This window comes from Cornus florida, unplaced genomic scaffold (genome assembly GCF_030987335.1).
Source record: "Cornus florida cultivar Cherokee Brave unplaced genomic scaffold, ASM3098733v1 CherokeeBrave_3.0.0_Hap2_Chr10, whole genome shotgun sequence".
NCBI classification, from domain to species: domain Eukaryota; kingdom Viridiplantae; phylum Streptophyta; class Magnoliopsida; order Cornales; family Cornaceae; genus Cornus; species Cornus florida.
In genome coordinates, this window is record NW_026775580.1 from 71,243,892 (window position 1) to 71,259,850 (window position 15,959).

At 36.9% G+C, this 15,959-nt stretch overlaps 1 pseudogene; it reads right to left on the reverse strand.

Annotated features, from left to right (window-relative positions):
* Positions 1–4,368: 4,368 nt before the first annotated feature.
* On the reverse strand, positions 4,369–4,467 carry LOC132280332 (small nucleolar RNA R71; annotated as a pseudogene).
* Between the last annotated feature and the right edge of the window lie 11,492 nt (positions 4,468–15,959).

Here is a 15,959-nt window from a genome sequence, read left to right on the forward strand (position 1 = left end):
GAATTAATTATTACATGATTCCTGACTATGTATTATAAAAAATAAATAAATAAATAAATAATGTTGATTTGTGTGATGATTTGAGATTGGCCGGACCAAACATTATAATTTTTCCTAATTTGAGTACTCCCTTTAATTTGTTTCAAACAACAATGATAATTACTGAGGAATCCTCAAATAACACAATTAGAAAAATTTATAGCACCAGAAATTCTACAATACTTTAGACATATTTTGAAAAGTGATACCCCTTTCTATCAGAGTTCATTGTTTTTTTGATAAATTAATAAATGAAGAGTTTCAAGATCAATGAAAAGCTTCGATTGAAAGGGTACCCTTTGTTAAAATATTTTCGAAGTACTGTAGAATTTTTCTAAATTTGATGGTTCACATCACTCATCACTCCAACCAGCGAACAAGTTAGTTAGTTTTGTTAACTAACTTGAAGCGGAGTGTTGAGATTTTATCTCTTATAGTACAGCTGTCGGATTGAATTATTTACTCCTTAATTTAGGGCTAATTGGTAGGTAATTAGTTACCTATTTTAGCTAAATCCTATTCTATAAATTAGATTTAAAACCATCAATGAAAGTATCGAATATAGTTTTAATTCTTATATTTTTTTTTTAACCAACCTGAGGGGGTTGTGGTATTAGGCTAGAGAAACTGTATTACTTGGACTTGATGTCCAAAAGTTCCAATAAGGTACAACAAGCATTGACAATGGATGGTTCTGAAGGGGAGAAAAAAAAATCTAAAATCTGGCTGTGGCATCGACGTCTGGGGCATGCTTCCTTTGGTTATCTGAAAAAATTATTTCCTAATTTGTTTGCAAAATGTGATGTTTCTAGTTTCCGCTGTGATGTTTGTGAACTAACAAAAAGCCACCGTGTTTTGTATCCATATGTTTGCATAAAAGTCCACTTCCTTTTATGCTTATACATTCTGATGTTTAGGGTTCGTCCAAAGTCACTACTTTAGGTGGATCCTGTTGGTTTGTTACTTTTATTGATGACTGTACCAAGATGACCTAGTTGTGCTTGATGAAGTCCAAAGGTGAAGTGAACTTATTGTTTCAAAAGTTTCATAAAATGGTTAAAACTCAATACAATGCACATGTTCAAGTTCTCTGTAGTGACAATGGTGGAGAATATCAGAATTTTGACCTTCAACAGTATTTGGAAGCACATGGAACTATTCATCAAACCACTTATTCCAATACACCCCAGCAGAACGGAGTTGCAGAGCGAAAAAATCGACACTTGTTGGAGATTGTTCGTGCTTCATTGATGATGAGCGCTGAAAAGTGGGCATTTAAACCCCTTAAGTTTAGGTATTCTAGGACCTTTATCTATCTTACTTTCCCGTTTTAGATTAATTTCGTATTATTGCCCTTTTTAGGTGCTTATCCCCAAAATAAGCTAATTCAGCCAAATAAGAGCTTAAAAGAAGCTAACTCAAGCTGGATGGAAGAAAGGAGCAAAGTGGAAGCAGATTGAAGCAAAGTGTGAAAATTCAGCAGGTTCGATCGATCTCAAGAATACTTTGATCGATCGAAAGTTCATCGATCTAGACTCTCCAAGATGGATCCAAGCTCTTTTGTCCTTATCCAAAGATCACACAAAGTTCGATCGACCCAACAATTCTCAGATCGATTGAAAAGATTCCATCTTATCCTGTTGTACCACCCTACTTATCACTTTTGTCTCATTCCCAAAAATATCTCAGGTCTGTCCTTATTCAAAAAGGCGCCGCTATAGAAGGATCGATCCAGCCAAAGTTTGATAGATCTCAGCCATATTCGATTGATCACAGCACAGGTTCGATCAATCGAACCCTCTCAAATCCGAAAAAAATATATCTTTAGCTCATTAAAAGTTGTCTCATTGTGCTATCATTAGAAGAGCCCTTGTGTATGAGCCTAGATCATTGGGTGTGACATTTGAGCTACCTATATAAGGATTATAAGCCACTTTTACAAAGATGCTTAGATAGATAGTTTTTGATAGTCTTAGATACAATTCTTAGAGAGGAAGAAAAGAAAAGAGGAGGCTAGAGACATTCTTGAGAGGTTTTCCATCTTCCTCAAGAAGAAGAGCATTTCTACCATGGAGATAGCCTTTGAGGGTTGGAGGACACCATTCATGAGTGGCTAGACATTCTCTTGGGGCTAGAGTTAGCCCTAAACATGTTTTCTTTACCTTGATTTATGTATTTTTGAGGGGATTTGTGTTGTAATACATGTTTTGACATATTTATATACATAGATCTTGTTTGTTCAATGATTTGTGTGGTTTAATTCTTCCAATTGATCATTTCATTCTATCTATATGTCTATATATGCTAGAATAGATGTTCATGTGTTTATCTCTATCTTTTATATTGTTGATGCATGTCTATGCGTGTTGATGCTATAAATCTAGAGATTGTCAAGACATAATGCTTAATAGAATACTCTTGTGGTTTATTTGATAGTTCATACTCATTTCTTAATGGATTGTGCCTCTCCCTTAGTCTAATTAGTTTAATTTCCATGTCATTAGCTTATATGTAGTGTAACTACCTTAGTTGTTAAATGGGAATACAATCCATACTTATTGTTTGATGTTCCATACTTATGACTACAAGTAGTATATTTCTCTAATTATGTGATGTGTTTGGATTGTGAGCTTAAAGAAGGATTAATGACTTAGTTTGATGTATTGTGTTGTTTAGACAATATATATTTAATTGGTCATTCATACTTGTAAAAATAACCACGCACATTCACTATTGTTGCAACATATGTTTTTCCCCTCATTAATTGTGAATTGAGTGTATAGAAAAGTAATGCTTAGTGGTGATCTCTGAGTCCCAAGATCTCTCTCTCTTATTTTATCTATCCTTTAATTACTTGTTTTATATTGATCTTGTTTAATCTTAATTGTAGTTTAATCAACCAAACAACCTACCTTTGATCACTCGACCTACTAACCCTAAGCATTGTTCCATTACTAATAGCCCTTCAATCCCTTGGGACGATCCCTACTCACCCTTGCTATATTTTTAGTTAATGGTAGTTGTGGCATTTATAAATGTAAAACTTAGCTACATTGCAAATTCACTATGTTTTGCACATCTTTAGACGTTGGTGCGACGACACACCAAGTTTTTGGCGCCGTTGCCGGGGATTTAATTTGCAACGCCTTGTTTTGGAAACAATTAAGGATTAGTACTCTTTTGATCATGTTTTTTCTTTATTTTATTTTTGGTTACTTATTGTGTTTGTTCTTATTTGGCTAAGTGAAATTGAGCAAGGAGGTTAAGCAAAGGAGAATTCAAAACAAGGAGCTAAGATATGCACAAAAAGGACTAAAAATCTAAAAAAAATGCAAAGCATAGCAAAGTTTGGAAGTTGAAAATGAATTGAAGTTGCTTAAGGACCCTTTGTGAGATCTTTCTAACTCAAGCTCTAGTTAAATCGTCGGCCCGCATGAAGGCTTATTTTTTATTTCTTAGATAAATCGTGAGCCCGTGTGGAGGCAATTTACTTTTCTTTGTATGTTGTTTAAGCATGGGAGCATAGGATCATTATATGTGGAGATTTGTTGATTGATTTGTTGAGGGAGCAAAGTGATTGCTACTTGCTTGTTATTTGCTTTGCTAGTGTATGCATGGTTGTATGTCATTGAATCCTACTCTTGTCCCTCCTAATTTGCATCTTGAATCGATTGTTCGTAATCCTAGGGGGAGAGGTAGTTCTCATCACTCCATTTCACGAATGGAGGATTTGAATAACGACCATGTGGAGGACCTTGGCCACATAGACCAACAAGGCAACCTCCACCCTAATGTGCATCATGAAAATGTTCAAGTACCATTAGGCATGCCTAGATCATTCATTCACCCACAACAATAAGGTCAAGTTCTATTGGGAATGCCTCAGCCAATATTTGTTCCACAACCCCCCATAGTTCAAGCTAATCAAGGTGTTCGTTTAACACTACCAATTGCGAATCCTCCTATTGCATTAAGAGACCATTATGTGCCTAATGAATACAATGCACCCACTTGCATTCAATTGCCTCCATTTAAAGCACATTACTGTGAAATTAAACCATAAACTATTCAAATGCTTCCAAACTATCATGGATTTCTTAGTGAAGAACCTTATAAGCATTTGGATGAGTTTCTTGAAGTGTGTTCCACCGTGAAATACACGGACATGTCGAAAGAAGTTTTAAGACTTAAACTTTTTCCTTTTACCCTTAAAGACAAGGCAAAATATTGGTTCAACAATCTTAGGCCTTTTTCTATAACTTCTTGGGTGGAAATGCAACAAGAGTTCTTGAAAAAGTACTATCCGGTTTTTAAGACCAATGCCATAAGAACTTCAATTAGAGAATTTTCTCAAGGGGATGGGGAAATGTTTCATGAGGCATGGGAAATGTTTAATGATTTGCTTAGAAAGTGCCCTCATCATGACATACCTAAGTGGCAACTAGTCCAATATTTCTTTGAAAGTTTACCGGATAATCACAAGGGTATGGTTGATGCATCCATGAGTGGTTCTTATCTTGATAAGCATGAAAATGATGTGTGGCAATTGTATGAAAGTATGACTGAAAATTCCATGCATAGGTCCTTATCTTCTAAAAATGGTAGAAACCTAGGTGGAAGGAAGAATGTCGGCTTGTATCAAGTTGACAACTCCAATGACATAGCCGCCGAGATGAAATCATTGTCTCAAAGGTTTGATCAATTTTTGATCAACCAAACTTCGGCAAATCAAGTATCTTCTTCCCCTACTTATATTCATCATCGTGCATCTAATGAATCTTGCATGACTTGTTCAAGTGTCTTGCATTCTACTTCCAATTGTACCCATGGACATATGCAAAGTGAGCCCCATGAGCAAGTCAATGCTACATTTGTTAATCAAGGAAATAATCCCTATGGCACTCATTACAATTCAAGTTGGAGGAACCATCCAAATTTTTCTTGGAAAAGCCAAGGGGAAAGCTCAAACCCTTCCTAATGTGGTTTTCAAGGGAAGTATGTTCCGCCACAAAAATAAGACCAAGGTTCCCAAGGTTTTAAATCATCATCATTTTAATCACATGGCAATCAATTTTCCAATTCTCATTTTCCTAATCAACCATCATATTCCCAAGGAAACTCTAGGAGTCCCGCCTTTGAAGAGAAAGTTTTGACCGCTCTAGGCACTCTAAAGGCGAACACTCAATTGCTTCATTCTCATTCTCAATCCATTGCTAAGTTAGAAACCCAAGTAGGCAAATAGCTAATATCTTAAATGCTAGAGAGAAGGGGAAGATGCCTTTGAATGCCCCACCAAAGCAATAATGTGTTGTGGAGACTTATTCCTCATCGGAAGGGCACACAATTGAGCATGTCAATGCGGTGACAACCTTAAGAAGTGGGAAGATTGTGGACAACAAAGTAGGTGTGTCCAATGAAGAGAGTGAACTAGTGAAACCAAAAGTTAACACCCATCCTGTTTCTTATCATATTCCTCCTTCATTGCATATGCATGATCATTCAAATGAGAAAGTGTTAGAAAGTGATCTGAAAAGTGAGTCCAAAATTGATTTGAAAGATGAATTGAACAAAGCTTTGAAAAAGGATTTTAAAAGTTCTTACGTTGAAAACTCTTCAAAGAAAATTTTTGAAAAAGCTTTTGAGCCAAGAGCTTCATTTCCGGATGCCTTGAAAGGATCCATTTATCTTGATAAACAAAAGATCAAAACTAATGAAATCATTGAAATGTTTAGGCAATTGAAGATTAATCTTCCACTTTTTGATGCAATTAAGCAAATTTCGGCTTATGCCAATTTCTTAAAAGATCTTTGCACCCAAAAGAGGAAGAACAAAAGTCAAGCACCTAGGAAAGTGATCTTGACCAAGCAAGTGAGCTCAATCTTGCAACATAACACCCTTCCAAAGTTTAAGGACCCCGGTTCGCCTACTACTTCTTGTGTCATTAGTGACCATGTCATTAATCGGGCTCTTCTAAACTTAGGAGCAAGTGTTAATCTTCTTCCATACTCGGTATATGTCAAATTAGGCTTAGGAGACTTGAAACCGACGTCGGTGATTTTACAACTTGCCGACCGATCCATCAAAAAGCCTATGGGTATCATTGAGGACGTCTTGATTAAAATTGATAAATTCTTCTTCCCGGTCGATTTTGTTGTCATTGACATAGAATCGGTTCCAAATCCCAAGATCTAAATTCCCGTTATCCTTGGCCGTCCTTTTTTGGCAACCTCAAATGCTAACATCAATTGTAGGACGGGGGTAATGAAAATTTCATTTGGGCATATGAAAATGAAGTTGAATATCTTCAATCCGACCCCAAATTCATTTGACAAGCATGAAGAAGTAAAGGTTGTAGAAAAATGTCTAGACATTGAATGTGAAAAAATGGAGCCTTTACTTAAAACCAAAACTTTAAAAAGTTCATCTTCAACCTTGAATTCAAAAAATAATGTTTGAAAATCTTGCTTTGAAAGGGCATGGAAGCCCAAAGATCACTTGACAAAGGGCCAACAAATTCCTTTGAACTTAATCCAATAAGTTCTTTAGGGAACCTTTTGTTGGGTGGAATTCAAAGTACTTATCACACTGACAAGGAGGGAATGCATTACAAGATGTTTGATCCGGGCTAAAAGAGCCCAATGTCTTGCTAGAGACGTTAAAGACTAGTAAAGGCTTCGTAGGGTTTACAACCTTATTCCTCCCTCATTTCTGTTTAATCTTTCATTTCTTGTGTCGTCTAGATATGTTTTGGAATGCATACACTTAGCTAGGAATTTTGATTGAGTATGCATGCACTTTCGTTCTGAAAATAGGCATTTTGTCCCTGTTCGATCGATTTCAAATGAGGTTCGATCGATCGAACACTCATCCCTGCATCCAATCACTGCTCTATTCCATCGATCTGAAAATTCCTGCATAAATCAGCTCTCTATGTATCGTTCAAGAATTCCTTTGGATTGATCTGAAAGTTCCAAGATCGATCCAACTTTTTTTTGGATCGATCTTTACTCCGCACTTAGAAAAATTTTGAGATCCATGAAAAAAGGCCTCTTTGTGCATCGTTCGAATTTCTCTGCAGGTTTTCACCTATTCGATCGATCGAACTACCTTTTCGATCGATCTCAGTTTGATCGATCTCTACTCTTTGTTGACCTTGATTTTGACTTTGATTGCATTTTTGTTTTTGTTTTTGTTTTTGTTTTATTTTTATTTTTATTTTTATTTTATCTTAAAAAAAAAAACCTTAAAAAGATTTTTATTTTATTTTAAAGATTTTTTATTTTTAATTTATACTTTTCTTTTCATTTTAAAATTTCCAAAATCCAAAAATTTATATATTTTCTAAAATTCCAGAAAATTTTATTTTATGTTATTTTTCTAAAAAAATATATATATTAAAAAAATAATAATAAATAATATAATATTATAAATAATAATAATAATAATAATAATAATAATGTCATTTAGTGAACAGAGATCGATCTCAACATTTTTAAGATCAATCTTTGTTCGATCGATCGAAAATTTTCCTTAATCGATCAAACCTGTCGGGAATGTTTTTAAAAACAAAATCCTAGGGTCATTAGATCGATTCAAAGATCGATCTAAAGACCTTCTCAGCCCTCGCTGCTGCAAACCATCTCTCTCCCATCTCCGACGAGCCCTCCGGCGACCTTCCCGAGGCTCGAATCTTTCTCCTTCATCTCAGATCTCATCTCTCTCCTTCGCACCACTCCTCTCTCTCGGATTTGGTAAGTTCCGAGCTTTCCCCTTGATTTTGAGTTTCAATCTACCCATTTGTAATGCTTGCCACCACTCCTCTCTCTCGGATTTGGTAAGTTCCTAGCTTTCCCCTTGATTTTGAGTTTCAATCTACCCATTTGTAATGCTTGCCATGTTAGATCTATGGTTGCTATGTCTGAATCTTGCTATATTTGAAGTTTCCATGATTTTGTATATATATATATATATATATAGTTTTGTATATATATTTCATTTTTAAATTGATTTTTGAGTGCCACGGGCCAAACAAGTGACCCATATTGTGTTGTTGATGTGTAAGAGGGCCCCACAAGTTTGCTTGGGTGCCCCCGTGCCTTCCACGTCATAGATCTGTGACTTTTCGAATTTCCCTTCCCAGTTCGATCGATCGAAGTTTTCTCAGATCGATCGTTCAAAGATCGATCGAACATTTCTCAGATCGATCTCACATTTTTATGATCGGTCGAATTTCACAAATTTGCATCCTACACTTCACACACTTTCTTTTGTGATTCCATGTTATCTCATACATGCCCAATGCCTGAGTTTTCCACATTGGATACATTCTATACTTATATTATTTAGCATGCTTCACTTACTGTCACTGTTTATTTAGCCCCATCATACTTGCGTAGATTCATGGCTTGTGTTGTCTATCTTATTTGACATACATGTTTTTATATATTGTGCTTCAATTCTTAATGCCAATACTAACTTATATTACAAGTGTTTTCTTTCTGTTTTGCAGGCCATGGCTAGGGTCAAGACTATTGCTCGTGGACATTATCATCACCGAGTCAGGCCCAGATTAGAGGGGCCAAATGAGCCCTCTCATGTTCGGGAGCAGCCCGAACATCAGACAGAACCATCTCAGGTCCCGAATCCTGAGCAACTGGAGGATTATACAGAGGTCGATCCAGCTCAATCCCCATCAAACAGCAAACTACAGTCTTCTGTTTCTGCATCTTCATCATCTCATGATAAGGCTGAGCATAAACCATCACCTTCTTCATCTCCGGCTCCTGCACAGCCAGACTAGACCGTAGACAGACTGCTGCCAAGATACTCACGCCTTCAGGTGGCACATGAGTCAATTTTTGACATTTCTTTCTTCTTCCGATATATCCTTACCCGGGCAGCCTATGAGGACATTGACTGTGACGACCCTGAATTTTTTTAACCCAGTGTGTCATGTGATGACCCGAAACGGATCCAAAATACGGAAGCAAAACAAAACCAAGTCCTTAGAGATGTACATCATCCCTAAAGCACGAGAATGGCCCTTCAAGAAATTTTGAGACTCAGCGGAAGCAAAACGAAGACAAGGACATCAAAATCCTACAAAAGAAGGACCAAGGGTAAAATGGTCATTTTACCCCAAAAGGAAGGAATTTGACTTTTAACAAGTCAAATAAGATCAAAAATGTCCAAAAACATCCTTTGGTAACTTCACCTGAAGTCCCAAGGAACTGAAATCCCAGATGAACCCTATCTCGGTTCGAACTAAATCCGACACCCTCTCACTAAAATGAGGATATCTTGAGATAGGAGAAGAATACGAATCTAAAATTGATACCATTGGAAAGCTTATTTCAACGAGGTCAATTTAGACTCAAGAACGGACCAATTCGGAGTTGAAACAAAGAAGTTACAACAATTTGAGGTTGGAAGGTCAAAGCTGAACTTACAACAGTAACTGCAAGACTTGAACTGGTTCAACATGGGCAGTACGCCCATGCTGGACTAAGAGACACACTTGAACCGGTTCAACCTTCTTGAACCGGTTCAACTTGACAAGAGTTGAACTTAAACAGCAGAAACAGTAGAATAACATAAAATTGAGTTTGGAGCACAGTTTTCGAGATCAAGATGACATTTTTCGAAAAAATATCGTGAAGAAACTCCCCCTAAAATCACATTTTCTATGTGACGAAGTCAAGAATGGAATTTATTTCCCAAAAGAAATTCCCAAAATGCCCTTAAGCAAGATCTTTCAACAAAAGTGTGAAATGAATCCATTAGAGGCTCATTTCGCCAACGAAAGAGTTTTTCCCGAAAATAACTGTGCACGCAGACGTAACTTACCTATTAGGACGCGTTACAATGATCCACAGTTTAAAAATACCACCGATGCAAAATACGACTCCCCCAACTGCCAAAATGACAAAAATGAAGCTTGGGATAAAAACCTGGAACTCAAAATTATGAAATGGTTACAAAGCACCATTTGGACCTTGGCCACACTTTATGCATTATTAGTAAGACCCTATGAAAGAATGAAAATGGAATTCCCACACCCGATACAAACATAGTGAAACAATAACTTGGCATTTTTCAATATTTTCATATATTTCATGAAGTCATAAATTACATAGGATACAAAATACATGTCATTGGCCTCCGACCTCATCTCATACATGTCGATTACATTGAAAAGATCGTACTCGTGTACACATTACATATTTAGAACAAAAAATACACATTTTACACATAAGGCTACAAGTGGCATTTCTAGCTAACCTTTACGAGAATGGAACCTTCAAGTCCACAAATCATCCAAGCATAACAAGAAACTCAACCTTGATTCCTGTACCTGAAAAATGTCCCCACTACGTGGGTGAGTAACATAAAGCTACTCGTAGAAAATGAGCATGCATCGACCTAGCATTTTACAATTTTATCACCTTAAGGTGAAACATGTTAAAGGGGCTCATACCACCTAACGTCTATGTCAAGATGAGACTCAGGGAGCATCCTAAGCTACCCTAGATCATTTCTAGCACAAATCACATCATCCAATCAATTTAAACCACATAGGAGCATGTTATACAAAACAACAAGGTATAGATTCTCAAAGTTATCAACTTGAAATCTAAAATACGAAAACAACCAAAGTGGGTCATGCCACCTAACGTCTATGTTCCAAATGAATCTATAGGATCATTCCTAAGTTACATTTGAACAATATAGCACAATTCACCATATCTATGCAATTTAAGCAACATAGATGCATGCTATACAAAGCAACAAAACATAGATTCTCAAAGTTATCAATTTGAAATCTAAAATACAAAGATGACAAAAGTGGGTCATGCCACCTAACGTCTACGTTCCAAATGAATTTATAGGATCATTCCTAAGTTACATTTGAACAATACAACATAATGTGCTTAACAACATCAAGGTTTACATTGATTTATCAAAAATCATAAAAATATGAATGTACTTAACAACATTAAAAGCATGCTATGATTCATTCAAAACCATAATACGTAAATGTACTTAACAACATTAAATCGCCAATAACCAAAACCATAAGTCACAATTAAACATTGATTATCAACTTGGAATTGAATGCGAAAACAAATAGTGGAAGACTTGGACATCACGTCTTGAACTAAACCAAGAACAAAATGATTATTCCAGGCATTAACCCGCTGGGAAGACCACCCTAGTGCACACTATCTTAATGGAGATAACTCATACCTCCCGCACTAGAGCCAAACCCTAGCCACATCACAGTAACAATGTCCCAAGACTCCAAAATAAATAAGTTAACAACTTATATGCAAAATATATATATTAGCACGAAACTACGTTCCATGCACAAGTAGGTTGAAACCACGCGATACATGCCCTAAATCCACAACTACTATAGGATGACAATGTCGAATCTTCAGAACGCGATTCGTTACGCGCTATTATAATATCACATGTCGAATCATCAGTGTGCGATTCGTTACACGATATAACAATATAATTCAATATTGAAACATAATCGCATAAGTCCATTACAAGTCTAAAATCATGCTTTAAACATAATATCAATATTAAACGCATGATTTGATCAATAATGTAATAGAAACGAAAATTAATCAAATAACTAATTAATTTCCCTAGGTTTCAAATCTCAATCAAATGGCCTGCAATTCATACATGTTAAACAACATAACATGGTATCCACACACATTCACTAAAATCTCAAGTAGGCCAATGGTACAATAAGGTAGAATTTAATTATATCATGATAATTAAACTTTTAAATTTCAAAGCAACTTCAAATGGTCCCTATTTAATATATACTAGTATACAAGTCCTAGTCATCATGATTATCAAGTTAAAAACTTAATTAGGCAAAGGGAACCGTTAAATAGATTTTAATTGGTCATTTAATTTAAAATCTCTAGATTTTCATACTTGTCCAAATGCTCTCAAATTAAAGTATGTTAACAAACATGCCAAGACTTAATTTAAAAGCATGTCACAACTTAATTTCATGCAAGGTATGGCCATGTGAATTAATCTTTCACAAAGAAAAATATTAAATAAAAAGTGCAATTCTTATTCAATAAATCCCAATTTGAAATATATTAACAAACATATTAAAACTAAACTTTCTAGCATGCCACAATTTAAATTTAAGTTATACATCATCATGTGAATTAAATTTTATACAAAGAAATTATCATTACTAACTTTTTAGATTTAATACAAGGCAAACATATAAGTTGTATAATCATGGGAAACACTCAATACAACACATAGATAGTCCTAAAACATCCCCTACCTCCATTTGAGATGAAATCTCAAATCCCTACCGAAATGAAACGGCTCCGAATCCGATGAAACTTCTAGATTTTGTTGGGGACAACACGATGAACAAGAACCCCAAGGAAGCCCCATGAAAATCACAACTTGACCTTAAACCCAAACTCAAGAAATGGCCAAAACGAGATTCCAATCGGTGGAATCAAAGGCCTCGCCAAGACGAACATAAAACACTAAGGCACAATGACTTTTCATTGAAGGGAAGAAGCTCAAAAAAAGAGAGAGAAGATGGCAGCCATGGCTGTCATGAGATCCGGCAAAGAGAGAGGAGAGAGAGAGAAAAAAAAATATGATTTTTCTTTCTAAGGCCCCCTATTTATAGAAAATCTCAAAAAGTGCCCCGAACAGGCCCCGCCGGTCCGAAAAAGTGAAATTTGAGCAGACGCGCTCAAACGGCAAAACTCCATGAACAAAAAATAACCAAAATGAGAAAATATGAATAACAGAAGAAACGGTATCAAAAACCGAGTCCCGAGTAGAGAGATATGCACCGAACAAGTTCGGCGGCAACTCGGGCCAGAAACCTTAAAACTGGAGAAAAACAACCAGAAGGAAATTCTAAGAGTACGTGACTTGACGAAAAGTGAAAATGAATCCCGTATGAGGATCCAGGCTCAAAACAAGACATTTAGTAATAACTTTCATTAATTGCACAATGGCCCCTACAAAAAGTGAAAACTGCACAACTAGCCCAAAATGAAAATATCTTCCAAAAATATTTTCTTAGAAACCCCTAAAATGAAATATCTTCAAAAGATATTTATGAAAAACACCCCAAGAAAAGAATAAGTTTTCAAAGAACTTTGCATTCGTACCCTTACGGATACCGGGAGCAACCAGAGTACTTTTCTGCAAAAGTAAAGATACGTATTTCGTGAAAACCACTTAGAATGAAGATACGTGAAGTCAAAAACCAACTCTGAACACAAGAAGTGTGGTTATGCCAACAAAGTGACAAATGGAGAAAAGACGAAATAGGAAAAATGACGAAAAGTGAATAGTGTCCGAAAAATGAAAGTGTGGAAATGACGCGGTCCTCAAAGGAAGTTGTCAATCCAAAGAAAAGAGGCTCAGAAATCATTCCAGAGCACTCGAGATGACACTAAGTGACAAGAAACTGAACTTAGAAAAGAAAGGATCAACGGAAAAAAAAAAAAAAAAAAAAAAAAAAAAAAAAAAAAAATCCGTGAAAATCTGAGAAAAATGAAATGAAGGAAAATGACCGGGTCATTACATTAACCGCAGGGGAATTTCAGCCATTCTAGCCCCGGTCACTTACCCAGTTTGCCCAAGGCTTGTTCGGATGTTCTTCCAGAACCTCCGACCTGCCCAGAGTAATCTGGCGGAGCTACGCACTATAGTGGATGGCTATCCTATCTGCATCACAGTGGAGACTCTGGCCCGATCCTGCCGATGCCTGTATGCCTGCCCTCCTGAGCTTGAGCTCGATTATCCCATTTTGGAGAGGAGGCCTTCTTATACATTTATGGCCGAGGCACTTACAGGCCATTACAGTGAGGGTGACACATTTGCTACTCGCACCTATTTGCCCGATGACCTGTGGTTCTTTGATTCGGTCCTGTACCGAAATGTGTTCATGGCGGCCACAAGATCAAGAGGCGTGGCGATTATTTGACAACCCTATATGCCCTCTACAGAGGGTGCTGGGTTTCTATTCCAGCCCTCTACTGGACTGTGATGATAAAGCTCTATGCCGACTATATTAGCAAAGCCAAGCCCAAGCGGGCTAAGTATCTTCCATTTGGCCATCTGATCACTTAGATCCTCCGGGATCAGCGCTATCCATTTCGTCCCACTGAGCGCTCAGAGACAGAAGCTTGCCATTTTGGCAAAAATGACTAGAATAAGAGTCTTTTAGAGACGCAGTGATAGCAGCAGAGGAGGAGGAGATGGCAGCAGCCGCACCAGCAGCGGATGATTCAGCAGTCGATCCAGCTACAGTCCATATAGACATTGACTTATAACAGTATCCTGCGGAGGGTCTACAACATCATTCTCTAGCAAGGTCACCAGTTCATTCTCTGGAGCACACTCAGGATGTACCACAGTTTCCTGATCCAGTCATACCTGAGGCTCCAGTACAGACACTCGATTTTGGAGAGCGTCTCCAGGCTTTGGAGGATGCCGTAGTCTCTATCAGCGCAGACACTGTCTCCATCCAAGCTGACATTTCTTCCCTGCGTACAGATGGCATGGCTGTACTACGAGACATATCCCGAGATATCCGTGGAGCGCGCCCTGCCCGTTCTACCTCCTCAGCATGATCTTCATATCTCTCTATTACCTGCTTTACATATCTGTGATATTTGCTATTTTTGCTACTATTGTGATATTTTTACGGCTAATCTGTTAGCCCAGATATTCTGATGTACATTATTTTTACATTATTTCTATCTTTTGCTATACATGCTATATTTTGCTATCTTCCGGATGTCATACCTTGTATTGATATATCTGTATTTGATTGACTTTATCAGATGTATCCCAGTGACTTCAGTGAAAGAGAGTGTTGCCCAAATTTTCAGGACCACCCTTTTTCCTCTCTCTCTCTTTACTTCAATTTCTTATCCCATTTACATTTGTATGTCCACTGTGCACTATTATTATTCCCTTTGTTATCTAATGAGGTTTATCCAGTGCCATCTTTTCAAGACCACATTTAATCCCAAGTTTGGGGGGGTTATACCACCCACTTTGGATACTTGTGTCCCAGCCATTCTTTGCTATAGCTACACTGGTATACTTTTTCCTTTGTACTCTTTGCACATTGAAGACATTGTGCCATTTAAGTTTGAGGAGGGGGGTAATGGTGTTAATTGCAGGATTTGCTTTCAATTCAAAATTTTAAGCATGACTTGTGTATTTGAGGGATTGTCTATGATTGGTCCATAACTAGTGATGATTTTGATCTTTTGAGAATTATAAAAATTTAAAAATTGCTTAACTTAAGAGTCCAATACTCCTTGTATGCCTTATGGATGCCATTTAGGAGTAAATTTTTTGAAAAATTTACTCCTTGCATGCATTTGTGGTCCACATCATCCTGATTTTGTGATTGTTTTGAGATTCACTCTAGGGTTCTACACTAGCACAGGTGCATACTAGCATTCATTTGTGGGATACATGCTTTATTAATTATTGAATTAATTATATCCCAATTGAGCTAGTAGTGCATTGAAAGCTTTCATTTTGACAAAAGTGGATAACAATCACTTTTCATTGAGTAGCCGGGATTCTAGTCTCATCAAGCACTGAATTTCTAGCGCCGAAAGGTGGAGGGCCCAAACTCTAGGTTAATAATTGAACTTTGCTTTTAAAAAAAAGGGTAGGTAAAAAAGTGAGGACTTCTCCCAAAAGGTAAGAAGTGGGAAATGATTAGATGGAAGTTGTTTTAATTTGTAACCTAATTGATTTGAGCTTGTAAGTCCTTAGGGATGTTTGAACACCTAATGCCCTAAAGCCATCCGGTTTGGGAGTCATTAACCTAACGCTCGACCTCATGGATCGCTAGAAAGCTTAATAGATCAGCA